We start from the raw sequence: 14886 nt of genomic DNA, 5'->3' as shown, positions 1-14886 counted from the left end.
TACAGGAATGGTCACTGGATGGGACGCCAAGGAACTGGCTATGAGGAAGAATTAGAACTTGGGTTGTCCACAGAAGGCGAAAGCGGTGTGTGGGGGGCGGGGGGTGAAGTGGGGATGGAGTAAGGGATTTATCCAAGGAGTTTCTTCTCATTTCCCTTTTCTCACTGCTCAGGATTCACCTCATGGGTAGTTAACTGCCCCACATCCAGGCTGTATTATCTAGTCCCTCAGTGACCGCCCAGCAAGCCAGATCCAAGCCTGCGACGTGGCATTTCATCTAAGCCTGAAAGTGGAAGAGTGACTTAGCATGGATTCAGGGAGCTCCGCAAAATTGGTGGTGGAGGCAGGCACCTCCACCTGCCTTTCAGAAGGAAGCAGACAGTCAAGGGATTATGAAGAGGTACACAGTTTGGGCTCCATACGCCTATCTAGGCAAGAAGGGAAACACAGGGTCTATAATGGAAAAGAATGGTACATTTGACTGCATAGAACTTATTTCTACAAGAAAAAAAAATGACACACCAACTGAAAAGAAAAGAGATAAAATGTTAATATGCTAGTACATATAACCAAGATATAAATTTCTCATCTAAAGATCCCTTTCGAGTCAACGATAAAAAGATAAATTATCCAATAAAAGATAAGCAAAGAATAAAGGAGGAAGGACATTACAAAAAGCTAAAGATTTAACAACTACATGTAATACTCCAATTATTATACAAATAAGTGCAAATTAGAGCAGTAATAGTGTTTTTCAGCAATTACATAGGCACATATTTCAAACGGACAAAATATGATTTTAAAGAGGATGAGAGGGCACTTTTGGCAAAGACCATGAATTAGAATGAATTTTTTAAAGGACAATTTTATAATATCTATCAAAATTTAAAATATAAGTACACTATTTCTAAAACTATTTCCTACAGATATATAAGTATGTAAATCTTATGTATAAAGATTTTTGTAATATTAAAAAAGAATAGGAAGAATGTTTCAAAGACCAGAATAATACTAACAAATAAATATAAGAAAATTAAGGAGTGGGGTGATTTGGGAATACTTTTTGATTCAGATTTAATAACACATTACAAAGCCATGGTAAAATGAAAACTAGGGCATGGGACTGGTACAAGCTTAACATGGCTGGAAGATATTTTAATATCTCAGAGTGCACAAGATAGTTTCATGGACAAATGGAAGTAGGATGAAGTTGCCTTATGCTATTTCCAGACATTTTCAATTAAGTTGGTTAATTTAAAATGTAAACAGTGGAAAATATGAAATGAAGAAGTTTGTACACTCAAAATCGTTAGAGGGAACCTAGCAATCTGTTGCATACACTTAGCTTTGCAGAATGAATGTTGGACCTTGGGACAGAAGTGTCCAAGGGGAAATAGGACTTGAACTCTGCACTACAATATCTTTCTACAGTGTTTGAGATTTCTACTATCAGCTGATATTACTTTACTTTTCTGTTTTTTTAAATTCAAGTTTATTGGGGTGACAATTGTTAGTAAAATTATATAGATTTCAGGTGTACAATTCTGTAATACATTATCTATATCTCACATTGTGTGTTCACCACCCAGAGTCAGTTCTCTTTCCATCACCATATATTAGAGCATGTTTACCCTTTTCTAGAGCCCCCCTCCCCCCTTCACTTTTCTTTAATAGAAGAGAAAAATACCTAAATCAAAAAATTCATGAACAGTTCACCCTTCATGGGATGTCAAAGTATAAAACCGAATGAAAGGAATCACAAAAGAATATATCGCTGACTCTAAATTTAAATGTAGGTACCATTAAATCATAAAACAAATTAAAAGGTAAATGAAAACTTAAGGAAATATATTCAATATTTATGATGAGTGCTTTGACTATGTTTCTCCCAAAATCATATGTTGAATCCTAATCCCCAATGTGACAGTATTTGAAAGTGGGGCTTTGGGTAGGTGATAAGGGAAGAGTCCCCATGAATTGGATTAGTGCCCTTAAAAAAGAAGCTCCAAAGTGATTGATCCCTTGCCCCTTCTACAGCAAAAAGACAGCCACCTAGGAGCCAGAAATTGGGTCCTCATCAGACACTGAATCTGTGGGCATTTTGATCTTGGACCTTCCAGCCTCTAGAACTATGAGAAATAGATTTCTGTTGTATATAAACCACCAATCTATGATATTTTGTTATAACAGCCTGAATGGATTAAGACAATAAGCAAACTATAAATAGACTTAGATAGATAGATGATACATAGATAGATACATAGATAGATAGATAGATAGATAGATAGATAGATAGACAGAAAGATACAGAGATAGACACACATCTAGAGGTTACTCAGTATCTATAAGAATAACATGAGATTGAGTGCTCAAAAGAGATGCCTAGTGATCATAGTTTCAATAAAAAATATAGCACTGGGGAAATTTTTCTATAACTTTAAGTGATTAATCATAACATTTATTAGTCATTATTATTTCAAAATTTTAGAGTAAAATATACACAAGCAAATATATTATCACTAGTAAACTGTGGGTAGAATTATAGATGACTTTTTATTGCCTTATTCTTACATTACTTTCCATATTTTCTAAAAAAGACTATGAGTTTCTTTTATAGCATATTTTTTTAAATCCCAGAAATAACTAAATAAAGCATTCTGAAGTAGAGTCAAGGACTAAAATCAATAAAATAATATTTGCATTATTTCTACAAAGATGGCCATTTCATTTAAACACATCAGAGTGTTTTCAAATGTTCATTGTGAATTAATGAGAAATAGATCATTCTTTGACATGGCTCAAAAAACTCCTGATTACCACTTTCAGAATCAAGATCTAGTTCAGTAATTAATTAAGCATAGCTTTGAGATTCTGTTGGGGAAATCTCTAGGTCTGAAAGATAAAGAATTTTACTGCTTGACACATTTAAATCTGAATGTAACCTACACCCAGCTGTCTAGCAGAAATTAAACTCATTCTCTGCCAGTGAGGAGGAAATGAACAAGTCAGGAATAACGCACTTTTAGTTCTCAAAAACTTTTTTAAAATAAAATTCAAGGAAGCCCTCTGTGATCTGAAACACGTCCAGAGGAATCTTGGGACCCTTCCCTGCGGTAGACAACTCCACTTGATATAGGATAAAAGGACCCAGTAGGATGCAAATAATTTCATTAGGAGCTCCTCTGGAAGCAGGGGCTGCACCTTTGAAATTTTATTCAATAGTATAAGATTATGATCTTGCTGCCTCTCCAGTTTCCCCCCTGTTGTCTATCCTCATTGCGTATGCAGGAAGAAATATTTTACCTGAGATCACTGACAATTTCTCCCCAAGTTAGCTTGGGCTGCAGTAAGAGCATACTTGCACTGTATCACCAACCTGAATCATGATAAATCTATTATTCATTTGGGGATTAGGATAACTACTAAAATTGCTTCACTCCATTCATTTCTTGTTAATCCAAGAATCAAATGTGTTGACCATTCAATATACTCTGAGTTAGTTAGTAGAAGGAATCATAAGATTACTTTTTCTTATCTTTTAGTTCGAAGAGACTATATGGAGATTTAAAAGATATATTTTTTTATGATGTCAACTCCATGAGTTTTCCAGCTTGGATACAGACAGGAAGCAATGTGGATGTCCATGTAAATATTTCTCCATGAGCTGATATAGTAAATTTAATGTTTGAGTGTATCCTTATATGATGCCTTATTAATGAAGCACTATGATGATTTTGATTCTACATCGTCACTCTCATTTAAGAATTGGTTGCAAAAAAAAACAAAAACAAAAAGAGAAATGAAGAAGGCTTTCTTCCCTCTTCCAGTTAAAGCACAACCACATTTGATGTATCTTGAAAGCCCCGGATGGGAAGAGGCGCAGCCGTGGGGGAAGTGTCAGGAGCCGGAACCACTGCCTCCTTCCCCTTCCTGGGGTCATGGCCACTGCCGGATTGAGATTGCTTCTCTCTCTGCATCTGAGTGGGCATCATGCTTTCTGCAGAGCGTTTGGCTTTCTCTGATTCACTTATACCTGCCTCACACTTAGCCCTGAACTTCCGTCATATCACAGTTCAGGCTCTGAGTCTCTTGATGAGAAAATCAGGAAGCCTCAGGTTGGATGGAGACCAACCAGCTAGGTGGCTAGGTGGTGCTGGTAGGGAGGCCCTATGATGTGAAGAACGGCCGATTCTGGGGTGTGTGTGTTGGGGGGTGAGTTCTTTAAGAAGGTGAATAGGAACAGAGAGGGTGTATCTCTGACACAGGAATCATTTCCTAGTCTGTGACAATTGCAAAGTCAATGCTGGCCACCATGTGAAATTCGGGTAGAGAAAGTGCATGTCAATTAAATTCCAAATGACATTTGTCTAAAACATTAGGCCAATATCCTGTCTAGTCTTATCAATCATGTGTATATTAGGCACATTTTAAAGCCAAGTTTCCTAGAAGCAAAGTCTGACATGGGGATTCTTGGGAGAGTGTGAGGGAGCTTCCAGGTGAGGTGGTGCGGGAAAGCAGAATAAGACAAAGAAAGAAAGCAGGAAAGGAAGTGATCCAGATTCGAGACTAAATTCAGCGGGGTCCATGAGTTACACCAGTTATCCCATATTAGGCAAGAAGGCCAACCATTGAGAGAGGGGAAGGGGGACACGTAACCTCAGGGTGCCCAGAGAAGAGGGCAGTTGTGAACCATGAGCAGCTGGGCAGGGGCACAGGCTCCATTCAACAAAGCAGCATCTGTGGCTACAGGACTTTCCATGCACGGCTCGTGCTGCACAAAATGAAATAATGCATGGTCGAGTTAGACTATTTCAGTGCCTCATCCTTGCTTTTCTACACTCTTCCTTGGTGATTTGCTTCTGCAGCTCAACCCTCAGGGTTAGTTTCTGCCTTGGTCCTCCCACTGATGCCTCTATGGCCACAGATGCAATTCTTTTGGAAGTTAAGGCATCGATCTGCTCATTTAATGAACTAATCCAAGTTCTTACATTCATGAGTGAAGATTAGAGGTACATGGCCAGAGAATGTGATCCACTTACTATTGCTGAGTAACAAATTGCCCCAACGCTTCGTGGTTTAAAACAACAATGGACGCTTATTATTTCCCATGGTCTCTGTGGGTCAGGAGTTGAGACAGCAGACAACAAAATGGCTTCTGTCTGGTCCATGATATTAGGGGCCTCGGCCAATCAAAGCCTGGGGGCTGGAATCATCTGAGAGCTCAGTCACTCACTCACATGTGTGGAAGTTGACACTGGCTATTGACTGGGGGCCCAGCGGAGGCTGCTGGCCAGACACCAAACGTGGCCTCTGCATGTAGGCTGTGTGCCTTACAACATAAGGACTGGGTTCCAAGGACAGAAGTTGAGAGGGTGGGGGGCACAGGTGGAAGCTGTATTATCTTTTGTGACAGCTGCTCAGTGCTACCTTAGCCACATTCTATTGGTTGGGACAGTTACAAAGGGCCATCTGGATCCCAGGGGAAGGAGTGTTCAGAGTCCCACTGCCAATGGAGGTGTGTCAATACCATATTTTAAGAAGAGCACATAGGATGGCACATGCATTTGGTGCAATCACTTTAGAGAAAACAATCTGCTGTCTGCGTGTATTGATTCATGCAAGAAAAATGGAAGGGCACTTCCATAAAAGAGACTTGGTGTGAAACATGATTTTACTATGGTTATCTAAAATCCATAACCCTATCATGTTTAATAATAAGGATGGTCAGCTATTCTTTTCCCCGTAGTGGAATTCTCTGATGGAAGGAAGAGCACACAAGGAGAAGGCCCAGGCAAAGAAAAGAAAAAGGTGAAACTGAAATTCACCGAACTCCAAGGATGGTTTGTTGTTTATGCCTTTGTCGTGTATTTCTCACAACCAGCTCTAAAATTCAGTCCCTTTCTCTTCCCACAGGGACACATTTACCTAGAAAATTTCAATATGTTTATGACTCTAAATGCCTCTGTGCCAATGGATCTCAGATGACTGTCTCAAGCTCAGGCCACTCTTCCAGGCTCCAGACCCAAATACCCAGAGATTAATTTCCATTTTCACTTGGGTGTGGTATATGTGTTCCGAACTTAACACATCTGCACTTAAGTCTCGATCTTTCCTCCAAATCTCCGTGCCTTCCAGCATTCCTCTTATCCACAAACTACCCTTTTATCCGATTCAGGTCACAACCGTGCAGTGTGGGAAATGCCAGTCCTGCCACATCTCCCTCAATCAGCCATCAAACCATTGAATTCTCACTTCCCAAGTGTTTCGCAAGTCAGTCGACCTCTCACCACTTCACCACACCGTCCAAATCAGAACAGCTCTTGCCCTACACACTAGTGCCCTCCTCATGGATGGCAACACATGTACCGGTCCCCTCTCCTCTCACCTTCACCCTTACCATAGCCTCGGAACCTCCTGTCATCTGTCAGGTGCCCAGTTCTGCCTCATTCCACACCCACCATCCTCTCCGTTCTCCCCAGTGTGACCACTGGCCTTCTCCTGCTTCTTCACTACCCCATCCCTGCCTGCTGCACAGCTCATGCATGGGCTCTTCCTGCTTCCTAGAAAGCTCTTCCAGATTTTTACCTCCTGCCTGTGGTCCTCAGCACAGACGGGTGTCTCTCTTATCCCCACTCCTACCTTCACCTTAGGTCTATCATATCACACTGGAAATCTTCCCGTTATTTTGCAATTCTTCCTTTAATATCCTCCCACACCTCTGCCACAAAACCAGTGACTTTTAAACTGCAGGTTTATGACCTATTAGAGAGGGACTCATGAAGTCAGTTTACTGAATGGGACAGACACTTTTAATAAAATTAAAATACACAGAAAGAGAATATAAAGTATAAGAGTGTATTACACTTAATAAAAATCGCTATTATTTTGTAAAACTTTGACCCCAGTTCTAGATATGTAAGTATGTCTGTGTGTCTATGTGTTCACGTGTGTGTGTGTGTGTGTTGAGTCATGATGGAAAAGGTATTTCTGATTCTCTGTTGTTGATAAACTGAATTTGAAAGCCACGCTACTAATTTGTTGGCTCCGTCTTTTATGGGATGTGTGACTTGGGGCAGGGTCCTTGACTATCTATGAGATAATAACTTCCTTGTGGAGTAATTGCAAGAATCAAATGAGTTACTATGTTTAAGTGCTTGGAAGCACATCTGGCACCCTTGGAAGTACTGTGTGAGTGTTCTACAGTATCATATTTATTGGTAATTCCATATTTTTGTTCACTACTACATCCCCAATGACTAATATAGTATCTGGCACACCCTAGCTTTCAACAATTACTGCTTGAGTAAACAGCAAGGCCCTGTAATATAAGCCATCTTATATATACTTACAGGTGTCGGAATGAAACTTATGGGGGTTCAGCACATCTTTTTAGTAAGTGCCAGAGGGGTTTTCAGGGTGTTTTTCTGCCAGAAAATCCCTCACTCTTACTGCTTCCCTCCTCTGCATCTCGCCACAGGCCAGTCTGGGACAGTATGTATTTATTTATGTGTGAGGCAATCTCTAAACATTGCATAAGTGAGACAAATTTAAGGCAATGAGTGGGAACATTTTCACTCACAAATGAAATCCAGCGACACTCAAGCATCTCCTCATCCTTTTTCAGAGAAATGCTTCTTTTGAGACCAAACCATTGGCAGCTGCACGAGAAGTCCAACGGGCCTAAAGTAGACATGATTGAATTGTTTGTTTTATTCCAAAATCTCCCTCAACTAATCAAAGAGGGACTTAAGTGAGTTGGTGTGAACTATTAGTAATTGTCGAGAACCAGACACTCTAATTCAGGACACATTAAATTTCTACTCTTCCAAAGATGAGAGCGCTGTTCTGAGTCCATTATTGAAAATAGGTTAATGGTTTATTTCCTGTTTTGACTGTGGCTGCCCCAGGAATGATCACTCTTATGCAACATCCAGCTTTGTTCCTATGCCAGCTGGAAGGAAACTGGACCGGAGAACATGCTACTGGCTTTGCTTCCTTTTTACATAAGAGAAAGCTGATGGAAGTTGCATGGAGGCAGATTTAAAGTTAGAGGAAATTGAATAAGCCAGTGAAAGCTGTAACCTATGGAACAGGCTGCCTCTCAGAAGGTGGATGTGTACCACCCCAGGTGTCCCCTGAGGGACAGATTACTATTTGCATCTGTAAGAGCCACATCAGAGGTTTCCAGGGAGACTGGATTCTGAAGTCCCTTTTCTCCTCCCCTTGTAGGGGTAGGTTTACAAGGAGAGCCTTCATGACATGGTCTCTCTTTCTAGTACTGTCTTTAATTTGATGCCTCAGATGTGTCATTGCATTTACCTATGTCTTGGGTCCAAAGTTTGAGGCTTTCCTTAGTCTTGATTATGTGAGAATGTGCCTGTCCTCCTGGTCCTAGTGAAGAAAGTGGCTGTGGACTTTCAAAAATATCAGCCTTTCGAGGTACATGTAAACACGAGCTTCCAATGTACTTAAATAGCAGAGTAGCCACTACCATTTTTGTGTAGAGATAATTAGTATATCTTAGTTTTTGTTCTTTTTAGTCTAAAGTTGAAGTTGGATTGCACAAAATGTTAAGAGCCTTTTTAAAGCTTTTCTGATGTATGAAGAGTATGACTTTGAACATGTGAGTCTGGAAAAGGGATATAATTTTGTGCCGGATGGTGATTTCAAAGGAAAAGGTAGAGTTATAATTTTATGTAGGAGTGGAATTTATTTCACAGAAACCCATGTGTATGCTAGCTGGTTTACTTTTTTCAAGTTTCCTATGCCCTGAAAAAGCAAATAAGTTTTTCTGGGGAAAAGTATACATTTATTTTGTTGAATACAGATATATTCTTTAGGCTAATTCTATAACAGTCATTCAATAAATGCTGCATAAATGAATCCTCAAGAATATTGTTGTCTATGTTTTTCCATTTTTGGAGAATGGGAAATGGTGGATGGATGATTCACATCAATCCACAAATGTTCCTTAAAATATTCAAACTTGGAATTCATGAATTCATTTAAATATTAGTTAGTCTTTTTGTTTCCAAAAGAATTGCCAGGGAAGTGAGTGAAAGAAAGAGAAATAAAACTCTTTTTTTCTGAGTGCAAACATTTCAAAGAGGAGAAATATTCAGACATGTCTGGTTTTATCTACTAAGAGTTACACTAAAATGTCATTTTGAATTGAATCGAAAATTACTCACTAATGTATCCTTTCTATTGAATAAGACACAAGTTCTAGAAGACAGGTTATGTGAGCATGAAGTGTAGGTTAAATAAATGAATAGAGAATTAGCGATGCTGAGCACCTAAGGAGGAAGGAGCTGTTATTGTCCAACTTGATGTGGTACCCTCCTCAAAATAGACATAGAAATTGGTTTCTGGACAAGTTAAATTTGAGAAGATGCTAAAGAATTGTCAAAATGTGTTTAAAAACACGTGAACATTGGTTGATACGGTTTATAATCTATCAACTTTTATCACCTAAGACATGAAAACTGAGGAGTTTTCAAAACATATAGTTATTTCTTTAAACTTAATAATAAGTACATTGCATATGAATACAAATAACATATTTTATGAAAAGTATATTTTCTTAAATGAAAAAAATTAGTGAGATGAGTGGCATTGTTTTACATTCTTGCAAATCTCTTCAATGTCTGGTTTAATGAAAGGCAACTGGATTGTCATCTGCTTCTACATTCAGTGTGTTATGATGTGTCATTTTGGTTGAAATATATAAAGAAAACTGGTCTACTATAGGTACAGAGCTGGAAAAGGGAGGGATCACTTATGCCTTCCGTGAAAACTGTGCATAGTCTTCTTCGTTACTGCATCAAAACTCAAAAAGCAGTAGTTCCTTGACAGTAAATTGCAATGTGATGTGAAACCAAAACAATAAACTTCCAGTACTCTACACACTCAAGAGAGAGTGAGAATGAGAAGGCAAATAATGACATTGGATTTTTTTCCAGCTTTACTGAGATATAATTGACATATCACATTGTGTAAGTTTAAGGCATACAACATGATGAAGTGATAAATGTATGTATTGTAAAATGATTACCTCAATAAAGTTAGTTAACAGATCCATCACCTCACATAGTTACAACTATTTTTTGGGAGGTGCGTGAGAACTTTTAAGATTTGTTTTGGCAACTTTCAAATATACAATATACTATTGTTAACTACAGTCACCATGCTGTGCATTATATCCCCAGAACTTACTTAGTTTATAACTGGAAGTTTGTACCTTTGACCCCCTTCACACATTTCAACACCCCCAAATGCCCACCTTTCTGCCCCTGACAACCATCCATCTACTCCTGCTTAAGAGTTGTTGTATTTTTTAAAAAAATTCCAGATATAATTGAGATAGTACAGTGTTTGTCTTTGTGAAGAAACCCTAGTGCTGGGGGGCCTTCTGGATGCCTGCTGTGCCAGCCTGGGAGACGGGGAGGTGGTCAGAGTGGACCCACTCCTCTTACCCTGCTCATGTGGTCCTTCTACATCTCATAGGTCCATGGGGTGCTTCAACCTCACCCTCTGGGTTCCAGGATATTTTTCAATGGTGTCTTGACTATGGATAGATGTCAGTTTGTCTTCTTGTGAGGGAGCTGAATTCAGAAATGACCTGTGTTGCCAACTTGATGACATCACTCTCTGATTTCTGGATTATTAAGGCAAGTTTTGACCTTGCAGACCTCCCAGAAGGCTTTGGGGGCCCCAGTTTTCCCATATCACACTTTGAGAACTGCTGTTTTACCATCTTGGTGTAGTTGCTTGAAGGATATGTAAAGAAAAGAAGAATTTTTTGACATACGTAGCTGAAATCCCAGTAGGCTTTTTTGGAGATAATAACAAATACCAAAATTGACACGGAAAAGTAACAAACACAAAATAACCAAGGCAACCTTGAAAAAAAAGAATAAATTTACAGACATATACTCTTCATTTTAAGTCCTACTATAAAGCTATCCTATAATGAAGACAGTATGATTCAGATATAAGGACAGACAGATCTATGAAACTGAATAGAGTCCATAAATAGATCTGCATGTATGCAGCAAAATTCATTTTGACAAACGTGCCAGTGAAATTCAATGTGGAAAGGAAAGTTGTTTTTTTTTTAACAAATGATGCTGAAACAACTACATATCTGTATGTAAAAATTGAACCTTGATCTATACCTATCATGAAAATTGACAGACATGGATGGATTCCAGACAAAATTTAAAAGCTAAAATTATAAAACTTCTATTTTAAAAAAGGAGATAGCTCTGTGACCTGCATAGGCAAATATTTCTTAGAGAGATTGTAAAAGCACTAAACCCAACAGAAAAAAAAAAAAATGGTATCCTGGATTTTATAAAAGTTAAAATGGCTGCTCTTCAAAACACTTTGTTAAAAAATTAAAAAGGCAAATCACAGCTTAGGAAAAATATTCACAATTTTTATATATGACAAAGACTTGAATCAAAATTATATAAAGAACTTCTATATCAAAAACAAAAGACAAGCAATCCACTTAAAGACTGTCAAAAGACTTGGATATATACTTCACAGATGAGGAGATGAGGACATAAGAATGGTCAATAAAAGACATGAAAAGGTGTTTAACACTATTAGTTATCAGGGAAATGCAAATTAAACCCAGAATGAGATACCACTATACAGCCACTAGAGTGGTTTAAATGTAAATGACTCGCAACAACAAATTCTGGAGAGGACACAGTGCGACTAGCTATCTCATGTCTGCTGGTAGGAGTGTGAAATGGTACAACCAGTGTAGAAAACTGGTAGTGTCTTATAAAAATTCAATGTACACCACTTTATGATCCAGCCATTCCACTCTAAGATATTTTTTCAGCCGAAATGAAGAAATATCCACACAAGTATCTGTACAATAGTGTGACTTTATTCCAGACAGCAAGAACTTTAAACAACCCAAATGTCTACCCTCAGGAGCATGAATAAACAAATTGTGGTGAATTCGTACAATGGAATATTACTCAGCAGTAGGAAGAAATGAACCACTGACGCACACGTATGGGTGAATATCAGAAATATTATGTTGAGTGAAGGAAATCAGACGTGCACATGTCCTGTATATTCCCATTTTTATGACGTTCACAAACTAATTTTTTGGACGATAGCTCCGCATGGTAGTTCCTCTGGGGGTGGGGAGGGAAATATATTATTAAGTGCCGTGAAGGAACTTCCTAGGGTGGAAGGCAATAATCCATATCTTGATTGGATGCTGATCCCAAGGGTACATATATTTTTAAAAACCCATCACAGAGTGCACTTAAGATTTGCACATTATACTATATGTAATTATAGCTCAATAAAAATACAAAAAATGCATACCCTAATTATCACTACAAGTGTTATGAATATTTTCTTGGTTTATTAAATGAGGCTTTCAATCAAATATGCATTTTAATTTGCATTATGAATATGGAGCATGTTGATTACCAATTCATATGCATTTGGAAACCTAGAGGCAGAAGCAAAACTACCATGTGTGACAGGAAGATGGACTTACCCATCCTTCAGAGTTTTCAGTTTTCAATCTCTTGTCTATTAACATGGTAATTGCCTGTAATGATTTTGTTCTCCTCAGTGTAATCAGACAGGAAACTTTAGATGGGAAATGCATAAATTATTCTAACTTCTGCCAGGGAAAGAATCCAAGACTTGAATCAACTTCTGTGCCTTTTATTCTTCATGTTAGGGAGTTTTCTGACACTCATGCTTAACTGACAGGCCCTCTCTTAGCAGGAAGGTACAGTTCTGTTTAGTACCCTCATTAACAGGACCACGTCGTCAGTGGAGAGGACTAGTAGTGGCACTCCTGTTCATAGAGGGACAACCATGCTACAAAAGGCTGTGGCTTTCCCTTCTGACATATTATCTCAAAAATATATCAAACCATTAACGGCACTTTATCTAATCTTTATATGATAACTTTATGTAATTCTTTTCCATTTATAAGTCATTATGCACAAAGCAAACACCTGGAATGAAGCTAGAAAAGGTGTTATTGCCCCCATTCTACAGCGAAAGTAATTAAAGTTCATGACATTTAAGCTCATTCATCATTACATTAACAAATCTGGATCATACTTTCAGTGTGTGGTAAACAAAACTAAAATTTTCCCTTTTCCCTGAGGCCTTTCTAAATTGAGCTTCCCTTCCTTCTTGCAAAACCTACAGTCTTCACTTGCAGTTTTTGAGGCCGTGAGGAATCTCTGCATTTAAATCCTCCATCTAACACAGTGAGCCTGGCCAGGAAGCCAGGAGGAGATGTGGGGAGAATCCACTGGAGAGCCAAGGAGGGCGGCAAGAGTGTTGACGGGTTCTGCTGACAGTCTAGTGCACATGCTGAGCCGAGCTGAGGCAGACACAAAGCAATCAGAACACTCTTCCTTCGCATTTCGAAACAGGCCACCTCTCTAATGGTCTGCAGTTGGCACTTATTGAGTTAAGGAAACACTGAACAGAAGACATTTTAGTTGATTCTGGATGGCATCATTCTAAATATTGATTACAAAGAGACCTCCTACACAGAGTAACTTTAGTGTCCAAATATTCCAGGGGAACCCAGTGCACACCGACCTGCCAAGAAAAATAAACAATAATGCAGATGGTATGAGTTGCAATGCAAAGAACTGTCACCAGTTTAGAGTACTAGTTTGGGTCTTGGAGAGAGTTTGGAGTCAGGAGCGCGGACCTAAGTGTGAAGGCTAAACCTGGAACAGCCCAGATCAATAACCTGGACGTGTAACAGCTCCAAACATCAGTTTCCTCATCTTTAAATAGAGGATAGTGATGTCCTGTCTTATCTATAACGCAGGAGAACCTTCCAGAGAATTAGAAAATAAACAGGATACCCTTTTTAAGCTGTAAGAGTTACGCACACCTGAAGTTGGGGTTGCCATGGATATTTGCCACTTTTCTCAGCCTTTCTTTGAGGTTGCTGATGGGTCTGGATTTATTTGGGACTCATCACTTGGCTAACTTTCATGCTCTTAAATACCACAGGCTGCTCATTATTAATTTGTTTAGGGAACCATTTCTGACCTTTGCTCTTTCAGGCACTTGTATGTTATCTCGTCCTTTGGAAGTCCCGTTTGTAAGTTTGAATGCCCATTCTGGCAGGAATGTCATGTTTGCGTGTGTGTAACTGGAAAAGAGAAAATGTATATTGTTTCCTTCCCATAGAGGATTCTTAGTTGCAAGTAAAACCTGAAGAGGAGATGTCTGGGTCCATAGGCTGGGTCTAAGGGTCCTCTGTGAGGGGACCCCAGCCGGGCTCTGGGGTGTCCTGGGGATCGTCTCAGTCCCACTTACATCCTTTTCAGTTCTGCTTTCTGTGGCACTGGCTTCATTTTCAGAACTCCGGCTCCTCCCTAATGGTCTAGGACGGCTGCTTCCAGCTCCAGGATGACAATCTATCGTACTCAGTCCAGGCTGCTGTAACACAGACCCACAGTTCAGGTGACTTACAAACAGCAGGGATTCATTTCTCACCGTTCTGGGGGAAGGAAATCTGAGATCAGGTGCCAGCATAGCAGGGGGAGGGCCCTCTTCCAGGTCACAGACTTCTCCTTATAGCCTCACATGGTAAAAAGGCTGGGAGCTCTCTGGAGCCTCTTATAAGGGCACTAATGCCGTTCATTAGGAGGGTTGTGACCAATCACCTCCCAGAGACCCCCGTCTCCAAATACCATCACATTGGGATTGAGATTTCGACATATAAATGTTGGGAAGACACAAACATTCAGTCCGTTGCATTATCTTATTAGCTAGCCAACAACACAGAAAAGGTCTCTTTCTGATGGCGGATATACAAGTGTTGCAATTAAGTCTCATTGGCTTGGATGGTCTACTGAC

This window comes from Rhinolophus ferrumequinum, chromosome 7 (assembly GCF_004115265.2).
Source record: "Rhinolophus ferrumequinum isolate MPI-CBG mRhiFer1 chromosome 7, mRhiFer1_v1.p, whole genome shotgun sequence".
NCBI classification, from domain to species: domain Eukaryota; kingdom Metazoa; phylum Chordata; class Mammalia; order Chiroptera; family Rhinolophidae; genus Rhinolophus; species Rhinolophus ferrumequinum.
This window is presented reverse-complemented; position numbering follows the sequence as displayed.